This window comes from Pan paniscus, chromosome 5, assembly GCF_029289425.2.
Source record: "Pan paniscus chromosome 5, NHGRI_mPanPan1-v2.0_pri, whole genome shotgun sequence".
In the NCBI taxonomy this organism is placed as follows: Eukaryota; Metazoa; Chordata; class Mammalia; order Primates; family Hominidae; genus Pan; species Pan paniscus.
Window position 1 is genome coordinate 132,511,546 of NC_073254.2, and position 21,221 is coordinate 132,532,766.

Below are 21,221 nucleotides of genomic sequence, written 5' to 3' on the forward strand. Positions count from 1 at the left end.
ATTTTTCTTTTTTCTGTGTCTGTTCAACACTTGAAAGCTTGCTTGATATTATGCTGAGACTGTAGAGTTTAAAACTCTGGAGCTAAAAGAGACAACAGAATTCATCCAATCTGACTTTAAAGATGCAGAAACTGAGGACTGGAAAGCTTTGCTTAACATATATCTTGACCAGAATAGGAGCTATAACTTAAAGTTTCCGTAAGACACTGAGTAATTACATCAATATTTAACATGGATGGCATCTGTCTTCTTGTTCTCTACTCAGTCATTGAGTATCTCAGTGGGGAATGGGATGAAGAGCTCAGGTGGAAGGGATTTGCCTTGAAGAGGAGGATGCCTGTCGTGCATGTTCTACTCTATTTTTTTTGTGAAGTAGGGATCTATGCTATCCACAGGGTTGAGAGGGAAGGAAGACATTAGGAGCATGCTATAAGTTTGGACTGTCTGCTGAGAGAATGGAAAGTGAATGTGCCTAGGAATGAATACAATGAAGTGAATACATAGTGGAGCATTGAAGAGTCACCTGGGCGTGAATGGAAGCAATGTGAGATGGCACTAATCAGCAAGACTATTTTTTTTTCAGTAGTGCTCATGGTTCTGGAGAAGAAATAGAAAAGTGAGTCCTTAAACTGATCCAACATTGTAGAAGGGTCTGGCAAGCAAGGCCTACTGGTTAGAGAGCAAGCAAACCGAGAGCTTTCATAACACAGGCAAGAGGGAATCGATGGATCCTGGGAAGGATAGTATCACAGGATAAAGGAAGGACTCCATGAAGTTTAAATTTAGAGTTAATGAGAGAAAAATATTGGAAGGAATGAATGGACAGAAAGTTCTGATCAGAAAATGTGATTTCTAAGCTTGAGCTTTCAGGACCATGTGGTTCAATACAGTAGCCACTAGTCACATATGGCTACTCCAAACTGGGATGAGCTGTAAGTGTAAAATATAGCCCAGATTTTGAAAACTTAGAATGAAAAAAAGAATGCAAAATGTGTTACTATTTTAAATATTTATTCCATATTGAAATGATAATATATGGGATATATTGGGCTAAATAAAATGTTATTAAAATTAATTTCACCTGCTGCTTTTTAAAAAGTGGCTACTGGAAGAGTTAAAATTATACATGAGGCTTGCATTACATTTATATTGGATAGCACTGTTTTAGCAGTTGTATAGTTGCAGATCAAAACAGAGCTTTTCAAAATGTGATCTTCAATCATTTAATTGACATTTAGGGCATAAACGACCAATATTTTAAAATAGCTAGAAAAATTATCATGGTATAAAAATTAAAGAGTAAACAACATTTTAATATGTGTTAATGAAAGTGATCATGGCTTAATTTAAGAGGAAGAAATTTTCCTAGTTTTTCACTGAATTCATGATACAAAACTCATTTGTAGATAGATTAATACATTGATTAGGAAACACATTCAATAGTTTTCTATTGTTAGTCTTTATATATTTGTATTAAATTAGTCATGAGTTGGCAATATGGAAATAATTAGTTGGTGACTGTCAAATAGTGCTGAATATTCAGCTTGTCCCGAAACTCAGGGAGATTTCTGTTTAAAACCACTTCCAGTGTTGTTGACAAACATTTCCCACTCAAAGTAGAAGTCAAAAGATAAATGCAAATGGATTTCGAATCCATTTTTCATTCGCAATTATCTCTAGAAATTTTATTGCCTTTTTATAGAATTTGAATGTGGTTTTAAAATAAAACTCTTACATAGAGTGTCAAAAGATCTTTGGCAAGGGTGCCAATAGGGAGAGGTTAGTCTCTTCAATAAAAGTGCTGGAAAGCCTGGATAATACATATGTAAAAGAATAAAGCTGAACCATTATTTTATACCATATACAACAATTAAAATGGATTAAAGATCTAAACACAAGACCTGAAACTATGCAACTCCTGGAAGAAAACATAGTGGAAAAACTTCATGACATGAGATTTGACAATGATTTCTTGGACATGAAACCAAAAGCACAGACAACAAAAGCAAAAATAGAGAGATGGGACCACACACAACTTAAAAAACGTCTGTAGATTAAAAGAAACAGTCAACAGAGTAAGATGGCAACCTACAGGATGGGAGAAAATATTTAGAAAACACACATGTGATATGGGCTTGGGTTAGTATCTAGAATATATAAAGAACTACAACTCAACAACAAAAAAAGTAACATCCAGTTTAAAAAATGGGCAAAGGACTTGAATAGACATTTTATCCAATAAAATGTACAAACTGCTTGCAAACATATGAAAAGATACTCAACATCAAAAAACACTAGGAAAATGCACATTGAGATGTCACTTCACACTCATCAGGATGGCTAATTAAAAAAAAAAACAAAATAAAAAGTGTCGACTAGGATGTGGCAAATTGGAACTTGTACACTGTTGGTGGGAAGGCAAAATTGTGCAGTCCCTATAAAAACAGCATAAAAGCTGCTCAAAAAATTAAAAATCGAATTATCATATTTTCCAAAAGAAATGAAAACAGGTTTTCAAGGAAATATTTGCACACCCATTTTTATTGCAGATTAACAATAGCTAACAAGTGAAAGCAACACAAATGTTCATTGACAGGTGAACAGATAAAGAAAATGTGGTCTATACATAAAATGGAATATTATTCTGCCTTAAAAAGAAGAAAATCCTGTTACATCCTACCACATAGATGAATCTTAAGGACATTGTATAAGTAAAATAAGACAGTAAAAAAGGACAAGTATTGTATAATTTCACTTATATGACATTTGTAAAATATTCAAACTCACAGAAACAGAAAGGTCATTGCCGGGGGCTGAAAGGAGGACATACTAGGGAGGTGTTTCACGGGTATAGAGTTTCAGTTTTGCAAAAGAAAACGTTCTGGTGATCTGTTTCACCATAATGTAAGTAAAGTTAACAATACTGCACTGTACACTTTAATCTGGATAAGTTGGTAAATTTATTTTTTGTGAATGGTGAATTTTATGTTTCTTATCACAACTGAAAAAAAACCTTGAAAATATAGTATCAGTTGCTTCAACAAGTGAAACAAATTGTGAAGGGTTGGAGAAGCACGAAACTTTCAGCAATTGACCTATTAATAAAACAATTCCATCTTTGCAAGAAATTCTCACAATTTTTTCAAAATATTCCCAAGATTAAAGCATTGAATGTTTCATATTCAAGTGATAAATGCAGGTTAGTCAAGATAAAGTATTTAAGAAAGCTACTTGAGATAGCTACACACAGAATTAGGTCATTAAGAAGTGTTTATATCTTTGTCGATATTTTTGAAATCAACACCCAGTGGACTTTTAATAGTTACTGGCCTTCGGATATCTCCTTAAAGTATTGAAAAAGCATATGCCCAGTGGTCCTATTAATTATGTTCATATAGTTTTATGTTTCTTTCAATATTGAGTATACATCAGGCAATATTTTGCTCATTATCAACAGTTCTCTGTGAATGAAGATGTGTATTGATTGATATGAAAGTGCAATTAGTTTTATTTGTGTAGTAACATATTCTGTTTCTCTATACATAGTTGAAAATTTGTCAGTATTGATCTAAATGAACTTTGCTAGTCAATACCTTGCTTACAAAATAATCATTAGGTACCAAATTACAGCTCCCTTGGTGCAAATTTTCAGAGGTAAACAGAGCAAATAATCACCTAGTACTCATTCCTCATGTAAATCTCACACATACTGGGACCTAATTCATGCTCTACATGTTAGACGCTTGTAGAACTATAAAGCAAAATATCTGTTAGCACACAAATGTAACAGCAGTTGCTCTTCTAAATTACACAACATTGATATTATACAAAATACACTGGTGTATTTTGTGTGCAACTCGTTTTGCTTTCTTTCCAACACATATACGTATTTTAAATTAACTTTGCTGGTTGTTATATAAACTTCTCAACAATGGTATGCCTTATAACTTTTTGCGCCCTGAGGCATATAACTGAATGCTGCCTCTTTTGTTTCAGTTTCTTCTCTGCTTTTGGCAAGCAAACTCATTAATTCTATACTGGAAAACATTATTTCGTCTTCATTTTGGAAAAACTCAATTGGTTTACCAGAGAAGTTCCTGTGGTTTTTTGTAAATGATGTAAAATGTTTTATGACTTGATACCAGTATTTGATATACTTTCAATAGAAACTGCAGATATAAATCCATCACTAGTTCAATAAAATTCAATATTCTGATTCTCATTATTATGCAGCCTATTTTCATTTTATCCTCCTCTGTTTATGCAAGTGATTGCACTTGCAGAGTCACTTGTCCTGGAGTTTGGTTCACTATTTATGACTTTCCTGATTTTAGTAATTTATTGATTATTTTGCCACCTTTATGCTTCAATAAACAATATTGGAGCCATTGATCTATTTTTTCCTGAATTTGCAATATGCTATAGAGTAATAACTGCAAATGAAAACAGATAAATGCTGAAACCATATATTGTTATGCTGAGATAATTCTAAACCTGAATGTTAGATAAAACGTATATTGACTGTTTAAGTTGTTGTTGTGTTATGGGTAACCTTCAAGCATGTGATTAAGAACTTAATACAACTTCCGGCACTTCTCATTCTTCAGCTCTAAAGTTTCACATTTCTGAAGGGTTTTGCCCCTAGCACCATATTCACTCTCTTTTTCCCAGCCCTCAAACATTTACTTACAGACTTACTTATTCATTACTTTCTTACAGATGAGTTTCACCACAGGAAAAGATTATTGGGGCACAGGTTAGTATTATACTAATATGTCTGCGCAAGGTGGGGGCATTGACATGCCCCAAAATGTTGGCAATAGAGTCTTACAAGTCAAGGGCAAGAGTCTTCAGTGAATGTGGGGAGTTATATGGAGATTAGAAGATGGCAGAAATGAGGGTGGAAAGAGGTTCATATAGCCAAATAGAACATAGTGCTATGAAGAGAATCTCATTTGGGGGTTCAAATTCCCACTCCACCTCAAAAACTAGGTTAATTATTTAACCTGTTTGAAACTTGCTTGGGGTGTTGTATGTATAAAACCACTGCTTTTTGGAGTGGACTTAAGAATTATGGAAAATAAAACAATGTCTTGAGACAATGCCTGTCATGTTATTATCTGCTCATAATGAGTGAGCACATAAATAAAGATGAATCCTACAGTCTCAAACAAGAGTGAAAGAACAATTGTTGAAAATGTTGGTGGGAACTTGGGAGGTTTATGACCCTTGAAATGCAAGGAGAAGGAAGACAAACAACCTCTATTTCAGAGGAAAAGGATCATTAGGATATACCAGAGAGATTATTCTATGAAGACACTAAGTTTTTAGTAAAATCTACTGACAGTTGAATGGAGGTTCCTTTGGATTCACTGGAACTAATTTTTTAAGGAGGCAGACAAAGGGAGGATGAGGAAGGGAAGGGGTTGAAATGAATTTGGATAAGGCTTTGCTGGTCCGAAGGGGCTTACTGTTGGCTGAAGTGGCTGGGCTTGATTATGAAGTGTGGGAAGCAGCATTTAGGTAGTAGAAATGTAGGCTCCTTTAGGACTTCAATAGAATTTGGGAACACTATATATATATATATATATAACTTCTACAGTGTTTTAATCCCAGCTATACATGAAGGGTTTAGAGTTATACTTGGTTAATTCAACTTTGGATTTCAGTTTCTGGCCTCTACTGGCTTTCAAGGAGCAGTACTGATGGGACACCAAAAGAATGGCACTCTGGGTTTTTAGAGGGTTCCCAAGAAGAGTGATGAGTATGGCAAGTGAGTCCTTTGCACTTCGGTTCTTCCTATTTGGACAAAGTGGGCTCTACTCAATGCTGTCTGGTATAAAGTAGGCACTAGAGGAAGTTGAAAGATCATGAATTGCATATTTAGACAGGACTAGGCTTGAATACAAGCTTTTTCAGTGGTGTAAATTTGAGGAAATTACCTAGATGTCCAGAGATTCTCTTTTCTCATTTGTAAAATGGGGATAATAATAAAAACATTTGTAGGTATTTGTGAGTGTTAAGTCAGATAATATGAGCATGCTGCTTATTATATCGGAGATGATGAATGAAGATTCATCTCTTTCCTGTGCATTTACAAACTGTCTCTCCCAATTTTGAAAATGGTTTGTTTTATTCATTCAGTAGTCAACAAATACGTATTAAGTATCTGCTATATGTAGGTTTTGTGATGGTTGCTGAGAAACTTCACACTATTATGTGGAAAAGGTAAACATAGCCACTACCTTCATAGAATTTATAGACTAGTATATATTATGATCCAGAGTTTTAATTGTTAAAACCATCAGGCAATGGTGTAAGTTTAACTCTTGTGCAATCAAGCCCACATTTTATCAGGGCATTTCTACTCAATGCTAATTTGCACTATAATCTGACCTCCAATGAAAGGGTTTTTCCTTAGTGGTAATATGTTGATTTCTAGAGCATTGAGGAGAGTTAGCTCTCCATCTGTCACCTCTTCTTGGTGTCACTTTGTTTTAATCTTCACATTGTCATTTATAATGGGATAAAATATTAATAATGATTTAATTTAAATGAGATAAGTAATGTTATCAGTTAGCTTTTATACAGTCTTATTCCTTACGTGTAATATACTGCCTTGTGACACATGAAACACTGTTGTCATGATTGTGAATAAAGTTTCACATTTAACACTATAAGAAACCACATCTATCTGCCTTTTAAGCTAAGAGAAGGACATAAAAGGTTTTTTTCTCCCATATAAACTTGACTTTCAGGTATAAAGATATGGAAAATCCATGCAAAATTCTATTCTAGTCACCTCATGCTATTCTATTGTGAAGGCAGAGGACAATGTATGCAACAGGATGAATTCAATATTTTTATATATCCAAAATGGATATTGTAAGATAAATATATATTCCCAGGCAAAATGATCTTTAATCATTGCTTCAGTACATCACAAGAGGATCTCAGGTCTCTCAGAATATATACTCTGATATAGATCATGTCACAGTTTTACACAAAACACTTATTCAGCATAAACTGGCCTTGCAGAAGCTACACTGCCCTTCCCCCTCCATTTCCACTTTCCATGCTCCCTTCCTCCCTTGGGAAGATGCACGCTTGTTCCATTTGCACGCAGCACCAGCGTTGCCATGGAAACTCGCCTCCTTTTCTTCCCCCTCCCCAGTTACCAAGCTCAGCTTCTGGACTCAGTGCCAAGACCTCCTCTGTACAACCTCAATATTCTTTCAATGTTTAGACAAATCTGTTGGAAAATGTTGTTTACATGTTTTTCATAGTGCTATAGCTGCGTGTTTTGTGCAATACATTTCCCATGGATCCACCTATGTTCTAAGAGAGATTCCTTTTCCCCCTTCTTTTTAATAACTTTTAAAAATATTTTATTATTTGGTTTGATTTCTAATGGAGCATGAAAGGTAACTCAAGATCACAAAAATTCCATCCTGCGGTCAATTCCATCAAGTCCTGAATTTAATACTTTATGTGTCTGAGTTTTGTACTTTTACAGAGGATTTCTGTTTTGCAAAATTTGTAGCATGATGCCTGTTTTTTTAAAAATCCTAAACACTTATTAAATTAGTTTTCATACCTTAGAAGTTCCTTAAAGTGCATATGTGGACCTTACGTTTTTCCAGCAGTTATTATTCTGATGTTTAAATGATATGTTTGCGTCCTCCATTATTTGAAGTTACAGTGAGATGCCTTACATAGCAAATTTTATGCAGACTTGTAAAGTATTGTATGGAGTTTAATTAGTCATTCTAACACTCATGTGTGCTGGCACAAAAAGTTCTGTTGGTGAAATGACTGTCCCTTCCCCCACCTGTAAAATGTCAAATTTTCTTATAAATTTCTTAAACATTATAAAGTAGGCTTAGCAAAGTATTTATTTATTTAACTTTTTTATTATAAATAAATCATATAAGCCAGCCTGGCATCTCACTATGCTGATGCCATGTTTCTTCACTGTAAACATTTATATTTAAAAATGTAAAAAGACATCTTCTATTTGGAAAAAAACTACCTGTGATAAACAGAAGAGGGAGCAATATTTCTTCCTTTTCTTGGACACAGAATGTGGTGGTGGTGTTTTTCTAATTACCATTTCACCTTTTTTTTCTAAATGGAAACCTCCTCTGTTATAATCTCTGCTGTTGATTTTCTTTTCCTTTCTTTCAATTTTTTACGGGAGGAGGGGTGTCTAGTGATGGTAGTAGGACCACCCATTTCGATCAAAGAAACAAAGGTTAAATTCTTTCTGGCTTGCTACTTTCTCTTAGGATATAGTTAAATATTAGAAACCTTTGTCTCCTACTGTATATTTTTACTTCCAACAATACTTAAAAAAAAATTTCTACCGCGACACTTTACAAAGAAGCTCTGGCATTGTGTAGTCAAATGGAGTGAATGAGTGCATTCTCCAGGGCCTGCCCTGTGAGAGACTCTGTCTCCCTGTTGTTCTCACTTTGAGCTAAGTAGGAGCCGTGCACATCTGAATAACAGAGTCTTTTCTGCCTAGTGCAATCCTGGATTGTTACAGTCTAGAGGCCAGCCATGCTGTCACCGGCACAAATTGATTTAACCATCAATTGCTGTGGTCATTAAAGCTGTTAAAAGTCCCCGCCAAACTGATGAATTGCAACTGAATGTGAAATGAGTCTCTAAGTCTGTTTCCCACCATCTCATATCAAAGGCTATTGTATCCCTGCAAAGTAAAGGGTCGGGGGTTCAGGCTGGGGTTCAACAATGGGCTCTGTCAAAGGATAGAGCTCCATTCACTCTGGCACTCCCAATTACAGTTTGCTTTCCATACCTTATTGTATAAAATTTGCATCCAACTAATACATTGAATTATTGACATACTTTGGGTGTCAAAGGAGTCGTTGAATGGTTTGTTTTTAAAATACATGGAATTCTAAGCATCTGGTGGCTACTGGGTCGTGACAATGAAATAATTCCCTGGTTTTCCATTGTTTGCAAAAGAACTAATTTTCTCTCAGCTCAGATTTAACACTTTTAAACACTATGCACAACTCCTTCCATATTCACAGCCATTAGCCCATTTCTGAATTTTTTTTAAGGGAAGGGATAGAGGAATAATGGTACTATTCCTGCCTAACAAAAACGTAATAAAAATGATTAATATATAATATAATTTAAATTATTCACTATCATCTCTTTGGGGCCAAAATAACTGGGTAAAACGGAAACTACAATTTGATTTGATTATTTTTTACCTGAAGAAAAATGAAAAGTAAAATAATGTGATATGAAACTAAAATCACATTTAGGCATAGGATTTTAATGCCCAGAAGAACTTTTATTAGTTTTTTTAGAAAAAATAATAGACTAGATTTTACGTTCTCATGGTTAAGCCAGTGAAAGGGCTATGAACCAATTTGACAATGAACACATATATGTTGCTAATAATGATTATTTAGTTAATAAGTAAGTATGGGGAGATGAATGATCATCAAAATTCTTCGAGCTCTGACACTGCAATATTAGCAGCGAACTTCAGAATATTTTGAGTTTTGTAGCAACATTAATATCCTCCTGTTGGTGATAAAATTTTTCTTTTTCCTATTAGACACTCATCTGAAGAGTACTTTAAGTCTTGAGTTAAATATATCAAACAATTCTATTTCTACATGCACTTGCATATGCAATTTGCACAAGTTCACCTGAGGATTTTAAAAGATGTTTATTTTAATATTTAAGGACTGCACAAGGAGTCTTCATTTCCAATTCCAGAGCTTTTAGTTGTCTCTTCTTTCTCTTTTTCTCTTCTTAAACTTCACAGTGGTGTGACTTCAGCCCCTAATGCTTTCCATGATGCATAGAGGAAACTCTCTGTAGGAGAAACACGACTTTGGAGATCAAAGGAAGAGAGCTCCATGTCTATTCCCAGCAACTCCACATGCCCTGCTTATTTTCTTTCCCTAGCTCATCTTACCATGAAGTGCTATCAACAGGGCTGAGAAGAACAGATGTGGAAACAAAATAAATCTGAGTTAATATTGTAATGGAGGTTACATGAATACAAATTATAGAGGAAAGTAAGCACAGCCAGCAACCACCAAAGTGTCATACTGAGGAGAGAGGAAGGAGGGAAGTTGTGCTTACAGATTCACTGTGTAGGTCAGGGGTCCGGGCCATTCACATGTATTAATAATGAGTTGGCAGACAGATCCAGGTTTGTATTTCCCTAGACCCTGTTTACCATAGACTTAACGTCTCTGGTAACTGTGTATGAAAGTCCATCAGTAAGAACTGTTACATGTTACCCAAGGTTCCAAATGACCCTTGAAGAAGGTCAGTGGATTTTTGTCTTTAAAATATCTATTGTTCAGAGAAAGGGGTGGAGGGAGCACAAGCTCTCTAGGTGGAGAAAAACCAAAAACCAAAAAAACTAACCTCAAACTGATATAAGCATTGCAAACCAGATGGAGCATCTATGTTTCATGACCCAAGGAACTATAGTACATTTTAGATGGAATTTAATATGAAAATCAATTCTTTTGATAATCCTCACTCAGAGGACAGCATTGGAAATATTATACTTGTTGTGAGATGAAAAGTAAAAGTGATACAATTTCCCAAATTCTTTTAAGATTATTTGCCCCAGCTGTGCATTCTGGGTTAACAGAATTGTTTTTAACATTGGGTGATAGCAACATTTCTACATTCATTATTAGTAATTTATGTCCTTATTTATTTAAAAGTTCTTAAGCTGTTGATATGAGAAAGTCTTGCTTTAGTGTTATGTAATTAACTTTAGGTTGTCTACTACCTATAAAAGTACACACTGAAATATGTGTTCTTACTGAAAATAAACTTACTGGATAGCATGGCACAAGAGATGTATGAAGCCTACAATCAGGTTAAAGTTTTTAACTTAATGTAATAGCATATTTTACTCATATATATATATATATATATATTTAAACCATTTAAGTAAGAGGTCTCTAACGGGTGCTTTATCATTATTTCCTTTCAGTAGACTCAGGAGACCAGCCAGCCTACTGGCTTTGTTTAAGAATACTGAAATGCAGCGCGTGTAATAGGTCCTTGATAAATGTGTGCAGGGTGAGTGAATACAGTCTCACAATACTGCTGTAAGATAGAACAGAAATTTATGCCCATTTTACAGCTGGGGAAATTGAGTCAGAATTTTGCTTAATTTTCTAACGTCATATGATTGAGAAAACTTAGAACATTAGTCTATTGTGTGCAGAAGACTCATTGATTGTACTATAGCATTTCCATAATAACTTAAGGTTGAAGACATGACAGAGATAATCCTTTTGCAAAAAATAAAAAAGAGCTATTTTCATAGCACGCATAGACTTCAATTCTCAAATTAGAGAGCATTGTGTCTTTCTTTCTGCATGGGCATGTTTTCTCCCAGACCAGAACTCATAATATTATATTGTATGCTACTTTATTTAAAATACCATATCGCATATTCCTAAATTTTAATGTTTTTTATTTAAATTCTATTTAAATATTATTTCTTTGTTTCTTCTAGCCTAATAATTTCAATTTTAAAAGCTCATCAACTTGTTTCATTTTTATTTAATTCAATTTGTTTTCAATTTCTCTTGAGATTTCTTTTTTGACTTAAATGTAATTTAAAAGTGTGTTGTTTAATTTTCAAGTATTTTACGATTTCCCAGCTAACTTTTTGTTATTGATTCCTATTTTAATTCCACTGTAGTCTGAGAGCAAACATTGTATGAATTATATTCTTCTAAATGTGTTCAGGTGTGTTTTATGGGCCAGAATGTGGTCTGCCTTGGTAAATGTTCCATGTGAGCTTGAGAAGAGTGTTATTCTGCTGTCGCTAGATAAAGTAGTCTACAGATATCAATTATGTCTAGTTGATTGATGGTGCTGTTTAGTTCAGTCATGTTCTTACTGATTTTCTGCCTTCTGGATCTGTTTATTTCTGACAGGGGGGTGCTAAGTAATTGTACTAATAGATTCATCTATTTCTGCTTGCAGCTCTATCAGTTTTTGTCTCACGTGTTTTAACACTGTTGTTAGGTGCATACACGTTAAGGATAGTTATGTCTTCTTGGAGAATGGACCCTTCATCATTATGCAATGTCTCTGTTTATCCTCGATAACTTTCCTTGGTTGAGGTCTGCTCTGTCTGAAATGAATATTGCTACTTTTGCATTCTTTTGATTCATGTTAGCATGGAATATCTTTCTCCATCCATTTATTTATTTATTTAGAGACCAAGTCTCACTCTGTTGCCCAGGCTGGAGTGCAGTGGCGTGATCTCTGCTCATTGTAACCTCCGGTTCCTGGGTTCCAGCGATTCTCATGCTTCAGCCTCCTGAGTAGCTGTGATTACAGGTGCATGCCACCTTGCCTGGCTAATTTTTGTATTTTTAATAGAGATGGCATTTCACTATGTTGGCCAGATTGATCTTGAACCCCTGACTTCAGTGATCTGCCCACCTTGGCCTCCCAAAATTCTGGGATTACATGTGTGAGCGAGTCCTTTATTTTTAAACTTTATATATCTTTATATTTAAAATGGGTTTCTGTAGCCAACATATAGTTAGGTCTTGTTTCTTGTTCTACTCTGATAATGTGTATTTTAAATGATGTACTTAAACATTGATGTTCAAAGTGATTATTGATACAGTTGGATTGATATCTACCATATTTGCCGCTATTTTCTATTTCTTGCCCTTGGTCTTTGTTCCTCTTTCTGTTATGGTTTTAGTTGAATATTTTATATGATTCTGTTTCCTCTTCTCTCCTAGCATATTAATTACACTTTTTAACTTTTTGTTTGGTTGCCCTAGAGTTTGCAATATACATTTGCAACTAATCCAAATTGACTTTCATATAACACTATATACCACTTCATGCATAGTATGAACCCCTTATGCAAATTCTTCCTTTCTGTTCCTTGCATCACTGCTGCCATTTATTTCATGTATACATAAGCATACATGCACATAAGCAGATGTAATTGAATATATTGTTGTTATTACTATTTTGAACAAACTTTAGATCAATTAAGAATAAGAAAAATAAAAGTTTTTATTTTACCTTCATTTATTCCTTCTTCAATGCTTTTCTTTATTTAGATCCAAGTTTCTGAACTACATCATTTTTCTTCTCTCTAAAGAACTTCTTTTAACAAATCATACAACTCAGATCTCCTGGCAACAAAGTCCCACAATTTTTGTTTGCCTAAGAAAGTTTTATTTCTTCTTCACTTGTGAAGAATATTTTTGCAGGGCACAAAATTTTTGGCTGGTGTTTTTTTTTCAACACTAAATATTTCACTTCGCTTTCTTCTTTTTTTGAATGGTTTCTGCTGAGAAATTGGATGTAATTCAATTTCTATACCACTTCATGCGTAGTGTGAGTGCCTTGTAATAGTAAGGTAGTACTCTTCTATAGGTAAGGTTATTTTTCCTCTGACTTCTTTCACTAACTTTGATTTTCTGTAGTTTGGATATGATATACTAAGTGTACTTTTTTGCCATTTATTCTGTTTGGTATTCTCTGAGCTTTCTGGATTAGTGTCTGACATACATTGGTGGGAAATTTTTACTCATTATTGTTTCAAATATTTCTTCTGTTATTTTCTCCCTTTCTTTCCCTTCTGGTATTCCTATTATGTGTATGTTATACCTTTTGCAGTTTTTCTACAGTTCTTGGATATTGCTCTTTTTTTTTTCTTTTTTTGATCTGTTTTGCGGTTTCAAAGGTTTCTATTTAAATATCCTCAAGCTTAGAGATTTTTTCCTTAGCTGTGTCCAGTCTGCTAATAAGCTCTAAAGGCAGACTTCATTTCTGTTTCAGTGGCTTTTTGTGTATGTGTGTCTCTAACATTTTTTTTCATTCTTTCTTAGAACTTCCATCTCTCTGCTTACATTGCCTGTCTGTTTCTGCTTGCAATCTACTTTATTTGTCAAAGTCCTTAGCATCTTAATCATAGTTATCTTAAAATATCTTGTCTGACAATTCCAACATCCCTGCCACATCCAAGTTTGGTTCTGATGTTTGCTTTGTCTCTTCCAACTGTGTGTTTTTTGCTTTTGTTTTGTTTTGTTTTTGCCTTTTAGTATGCTTTATACTTTCTTCTTAATAGCTGGACATAAAGTAAAAGGAACTGCTGGGTAAAAGGAACTGCTGTAAACAAGTCTTTAGTAATAGGCGAGTTGGTGTGAAAGGAGGGGATGTATTCTATCGTTCTATAGTTAGGTCTCAATCTTTTAGTGAACCTGTGCCTCTGGACTTTGAACCTTACAAGTGATTCTCAGCTGTCTGCTTCTCCCTTAGCTGGGAAAGAATGCCTACAGTGGACTAGAGTTTTTCCTTCCCCTGGGTAAGTTAGGCATCCATAAAACCCTGGCAGGTTAGCCTCTGGTTAAATAGTTTCCTCTGAGGGCATACCTTGTTAAGAACAGAATGAAGCATTTATTAAGCTGACCAATTTTGTTCTTCATAGCATTATGTGATTCCGAAACTTCCAGTTAACTTCAGTTTTTAGCCCCACTTCTTACTCCATCTTCTATGCTAGCTAATTCTGAGTTTGGAGACGCCCTAGATTTTTGCTGGAAAGTCCTCCTTTCTCCACTGTGGGCACTCAGTATGTTTTAAAAGCTATAGCTTTCTCTACCTTGTTTCATTTACGAATAACTCCATAATCTTTTTTCTCTGGAAATGGCTTTCCTCATAATCTACTCATCTTTAAAGGGTACATCTTTAAACATATACTTTAAAAATTACTTTACTCTCATTTTATTAAGATTTTCTCATTTGCCATCTTGAATCATGCTGTTTTTGATTCTAAAACATTGTTTATTGATTGATTTATTGGGATTGACTCAATTTTTATTTATTTTACACAGTCTTTTATTATTACAGAGGTACAAGTAAAGTGCAGAAAATTAGCAAACACAGACAAAAGTTTAAAGAAATTAAGATAATTCCAGAAATCACCTCTGTGCATCCTTCCAGATCTAACTGTCTTTCTGGCCACCTATCTACCTACCCCTACAACAAAATTTCTTAAATTAAAAAAGACTATGCAGTACATACCTACATACCTTTTTTGTAACTTATTTTTTCAAAAAACTCTACCCTTCTATTTTAGTAAAATTTCATTGCACCTCATACTGAGACCATATTCAAGCTTCTCCAGCTGAGTCCCAAATATTCTTTGTATTGCATCTGGTCTTTAAGTTGCTTTAAACTCTTTTGATCAAGCACAACTTCTCTTTCATAACACATATTTATTATATGTGTTATTATATGTGTTATGTAAATATGACCAGAGACCTGGTCAATTTCCTTGAAGAATGTTAAAAACTCTGTGTTTATAAACTCTCTGGGTCTATGTGATGGTGTGTCCATTTTCCTCCTGATTCCTTTCTTCCTTTTTCCTTCACTTCCTTTAATTATTTTACTTCCTTTATTCCTCTTTAGTTTACTTTTTCTTTCTTCTTCCTGTTCTTGTTCTCCTTTCCGCTCCTCCTTCTGTAATTGAATTTCTCTATTCCTTCTGTATCCTGAAAACAGGAATCATCCTTGGAAAGCTTGATGAATTCAAGTTAAACATCTCTGTCTAGAATACAATGTAGGTGATTTTGTGGGTTTCTTGTTGAATCATATCAGAGGACACATTCTATCTAGTTGACTCACCAATAGTAATGCATAGGTAGGCCACTGGATCCGGATGATGACAGTCTAATCCTTTTATTGCACAGGAGTGTTTTGCCCTGAGACACTAGAAAGTAACTTGTGTCAAGTGTGGTTCTTGCTTTCACCTAAATGATTTTAACATCACTTGGTAATACTTGCCTAGGTCAATAAGAGGGTTTGGAAAATTATGTTTATAAAATCCTATAATTTCTTCTACACTTATTAGCTTAAGTGTTCTGTAAATTAGAGAAATCCATCATCAGCTGTGATTAGTTGTTACCTTGAAAGGCTGGATAAATGCTCAATTTCTTTCTTTTAATTACCAATCATCAAAGTAAAAGTAGTTTGAAGAGTTACTGCTGATAGCAATATGAAATTTTCCCAACTTTTTCCTTTTTGATTATTGCTATTAAGTCATGAATTTTCATTGACTCATAGTATTTATATCCACTACAATCTTTATTTCTGGGTATTTTTCTGGTCTCTTAACCACCTCATTATTCTAAAAGACTCTTTCCCACAGCTCTTCTCTGTTCAAATCTCTAGTGCCTCCACCTTCATGCTCATTCTCAGATGATGGCTGACTTTGTTTCCTATTTCACTGAGGAAAAGGAGGTACCATGAAAGTAATAGGAGTCCCTTCATCCTGGTTCCTGCATCCTTTTGACATGGCCCCATTATTTAGTCCAATAGCTTCTTGATTTTTGACATAAGATGTTCTAGGCTCACCTTGAACCACTCATGCCTACTGAATTGAGCAATTTTAAAGTGACCCCTGGATGTTTTCAGTGGAGAATGATGTTAGAGACCACAGTTTGTATGCTAGGTCTGAATATTAATATTAGTAAATATTAGTTTAAAATTAAATTATTTGAATTAAATATTAGTTGAAATACTAAACTTCTATCTTTAAAAATACATTAAACTTAAAAGGAATGAAGTACTAATACTTGCTATAACATGGGTGAACCCTGAAAACATTATGGTAAGTGAAAGAAACCAGTCACAAAAGGCTTCACAGGAAAGGGATAGAGACTTTCATGAGTATGGGATTGTTTTTTGTGGGTGATGGAAATGTTCTAAACTTAGTGGTTATGGTGGCATAACTCTGGAATATATTAAAACTCATTGAGCTGTATACTTTATGTGGGTGAATTGTACACTGTGTTAATTGTATCTCAATAAAGCAGTTATAGAAAAAGTAAAGATTCAAAGTTGGTCTTGAAAAAATAAAAAAAAGAATGTGAACTTAGTTTCAGCCTTTCTCAGTAATTCAGAACTAAAACTATAAACATCACTTATCTGTGCTTTGTTTTAGTATTTTTAGATATCCTTTTGGGTTGTTTGTCCCTATGCTTAATTGATTAAAAAAGTTTTCCCATTTTCTCGTTTAGTAAGATTTTTGGACACATTTCCTCCTGCTGATTTGCCTACTTCTATGAGCCACATTTCTTTTATTCTGTTAAGGGCTAAGTACAATTGTGGTACAATTGTAGGAATTGTATGTAAAATAAGAGTTCATTGGTTCCATGCTGAGTGTAATTAATAAAATATAAAAATATATAATAAATGCATTGCTTTACTTTTTAAAAATATTAAAGGAAGTTGTCAAAACCTATTCTGTTTATGTTACTCCTTAGTTGGGTTCAAGCAAAGGATGCTGTAGAATGACCCTGAGATGAGATTTATGACTGAACACATTACATGAAGCCTCTTCAAACCTTCCCAGTGATGAATCCCTGTAGGCAGAAGGCAATGAATGTAAAACTATATACAGCCGTTCTGTACTCCCCAGGGGTAGGACATTTCTGTGAACCTCATGTTCATATTAAAAATTAATATGGCTGTTGCATTTTAATCATTCAATCAATAAATATTTATTGCCAGGCACTATTCTAGGTACTGAGAAAAAAATAGTGTATAAAGCTGCCCAAATATCACCCTTTGTCAAGCTTATATCCTAGCGGGGAAAGACATAATGAACAAATAAATAAGTAAAATACAATATGGTATTGGATAGTGAAAAGGAGAATGGAAAATATGAAGGCATGGAAGGGAGACAGGCAGTTCAATGAGGAAGAGTGTTGCAATTTAAATAAGACCAACAAGGCAAACCTCACTGAGAAGACAGCATTTCAAAATCTGAAGGAGGTGAGGGACCAAGACACATTGATGTCTGGGGAATAGTGTTCCAGCCAATGGAAACTGCAAATACATGAGGCAGGAATGTGCTCAGGGAACAGCTATGAGGTCAGTGTAGTTGGAGCAGCAAGCAAGAGGGAGAATAATAGTGGTAGAGCTGAGAGAGAGATTGAGGTCTGAATGGTGCAGGCCTTGTGGGAAACTTGTCTTTTTCCCTGAGTAAACTCCTTGAGGGTTTTGATCAGAAGAGACTGCTGTTTGGCAGGTTTTGAAAGCATCACTTTGGTGATTGTCAAGAAGAAGCAGACAATACAGGGCAAGCAAGGAATCATGTAAAGCAGTTAGGTGGCCATTGCATTAATTTGAGATGGTGGTGGTTTGGATTAGAATGGGACCTTGGAGCTGATAAGAAGTGCTTGTTGTCTGAATACATGCTGAAATTTGAATTGACAGGATCTGATGATGGAATGAGATGTATGGTAGGGGAGAAACAGAAATTAAGTATTATAGAAATTTTCAAATTTGAGAAACTGCAAAAATGGAGATGCTATTTCCAGCAATGAGGGATAACAGATTTGTTGAGGGGAAATGAGGGGTATAGTTTGGATGGCTTGAGTTTATAGTGCCTAGTAGATGTCCAAGTGGAGATGTTGAGGAGCCATTTGCATTCATCCAGGAAAAGAACCTAGATGTAGAGAAGAAATGATCCAAGGATTGTGCCCAGGGCAGCCAACTTCCTTTATAGCTGGAGGACAGCAGAGAATTTAGGCATAGATGCAGATAATTGGGTAGATGTGGTGCTGGGAGCTTACAAAAGCTTCTCTCTGAGTGCTTCTGTTTTCCCATTGAAATAGAAAGTAGGACCATCATCTGAGAAAGAGGATGGGGGTACAAGTATAGGTTTCAAGGGAGATGAAAAAAAGAGTCCTTTAGAAGATAGAAGAATGAGAAGGTAAAGGGGTCTGAGTGGCAGAGCCAGAAAGCTCTCTGGGTGTACCTGAATTCAAAGTTATGAATTCAACATTGGACCATTCAGTGTGATTGTATTGTTTACTCCAGCAATGTTCAGCTGTGGGAATGAAATCACAAAGTGGGTGCAAGAGTAGGATTTAATCAGGAGTAGGCTTTTTACAAGGGAGAACATTGAGCAGGAGGGGGCAAAGGAAATGGGGGAATGCAAGGGAGTGATTATAATGAAGAACCAGGGAACTTAAGCTGAGTTAAGAAGAATTAGTTGACAAAGTACTAACGTACAATTAAAAGAGAGCATGTAAAGACAACTGCATGATAATTTGCTGTATGAAAATGTGACTCTATGTCTTTGAGTGTCCCTGGGGTTATAAATACTCTTTCTTTAGAGAGTATGGCTTCATACTCCAATATGACTTAGAGTCACTTTATTGTGACAATTTCGTTTAATGGGTTCCAAAACACCGTAGAGGCAGGAACAAATATTTCAAGTTCACAGTACTTTTCCTCCAATACCGAAATAAAAAAACCACTACAAATTGGAAGCTGATTTTCTAATTCATTTGGTAGCAGAATATGACCTCACCTGAACTCAATTGGTGGCAAATTGTTGTTTATTTGATGTAATAATGTGAATAATCCTACATCATCTGCTGAAATATTAGCATGCTTTATTAAAGGGAACTGCTGGAGACTCTGGCTGGGATGTCACATAATATACAGAATATTTCTCATTAACATTCTAAAATCTGAAAAAGCCTCAATTTCAGAACCCATTTCACCTTAAGGATTTTGGATAAGAGACTATAACCTATACTAACATTCTACTTGAAAGAAAACCGATGTTTGGATATTTAAGTAACTTGTGTAAGGCCATGAGTTGTAAGCAGGATAGCCAGGTTTGAACCTGATGCTGTGTGAATCCAGGGTACAACTATAGAATCCATTACTGCATTCCCCTCAGCAACTTTCTTTCAATGGTTGTAGAGTTGTTCATTCAGCCACTTAACACTCATTGTGCAACTGGGGACCACAATGTGGAGGAAAGAGAAAATCTATGAGGATTCATATAATCTCCACTTGGCTATACTCAAAGAATCTAGATACATGTTAATGGGAGAGGTATCTGTCTGCCTGTTTGTCTGTCTTAACCAGGAAGATGGGTCAGAGTTGGAATGGAAACACCTTTTTTAATGTGAGGCAAGAAACTCAAAAGCAGAATCTCTCCTGTTGAGTGAGCTGACATGTTCAGCCAGTACCTGCCATCACCGAAATTGCCCAGTTGAGTGGCTGCATATACAAAACATTTGAGTTCTCAATCAAAATAAACTCATTTTTGAAAATCCACTCTTTCCACACTACAACTACTGCCAATAATAGCAAACATTGACTTCATGCTCACAATTTTTCAAACACTGTTGTGAACACTTCATGTATTTCATTTCATTTAATGTTTAAAACAACCTTGTGAAGTAGGTAATATTTATTATCCTTCTTTTATGGGTGAAGAAATCAAAGATTAGAGAGGTTTAGCAAATACTCAAGGATATGTAGCTAGTAAAGGGAAATAAAGACTTCTAATCTATGCTGCTAGGCTTGAAAACAGTGGTTTATAACCATTTAGCACCTTGCCTTTCAAAAGTAAGCAATGATAGCAATAATAATAGCTACTACTTTTTGTAAGCCTACTATGGGTCATATACTTTATACACATTATCTCATTTTGCTGCTACAATAATCCCAAAAGCTTATTAACTGGGAGAACTAAGATTCAGATAGTTGTACAATTTGACTATGTCTGTACAGCTGCTCATTGCTCCTTTCTGTTACCAAACCAAGACATTCAAGTCTGAGAAAGAAAAGGCTTCTATATGTGGTTTATCATACTGCTGTACACAAGGAGGGCAATTTTAGTTACTGGGGTGTAGTTTTTATAAAAGTTCAGGGTCAAAAGCAGTGAAAACTATGACTACTTACTCTTTTAGCCTCTAGTTTTGTAATTCTGTAAGGTTTTCTTACATACTTTTTCCCCTTTTTTTCCTTTCTTCCTTCTCCTCTCCTTGGAGAATACTTTATAGTGAAAGAGAAAAAGAGTGACTTTGTTGACCCAGTGACTTGTTATACTGTTGAAAGTCTTTTGGTAATGGCAAGAACAGGTATGTTTGTCTCATAGGTATTTATCCCTGAAGACATTGAAGGACTTAAAGCCACCTCCAATAGAGTGGAAGACTAACTGGATCTGCTTTTTTTCCCTCCATGGAACATGAAAGTGGGATAGAAATAGAATAATAATGAGAGGGAAAAAGAGTGGGTAGACTAGGAGAAGAAAGTATTCCTGAATGCCTATCTGAAACGGGTCCTCTGCAGGCTGAGAGCTGACTCAATAGATGAAATAGGAAAATGTTTGCCACAACCCTTGT

General features: G+C 35.1%; 1 long non-coding RNA gene across 1 annotated transcript in view; it reads right to left on the bottom strand.

Moving 5' to 3' along the window:
* Window positions 1-9,733: 9,733 nt before the first annotated feature.
* The window catches only part of LOC134730509 (uncharacterized), a 50,916-nt gene continuing 39,428 nt past the window's right edge, over window positions 9,734-21,221 (bottom strand). Inside the window, exon 3 of the long non-coding RNA XR_010112300.1 lies at window positions 9,734-9,861. This is a non-coding gene — a long non-coding RNA (uncharacterized LOC134730509). The remainder of the gene's footprint in view (window positions 9,862-21,221) is intronic.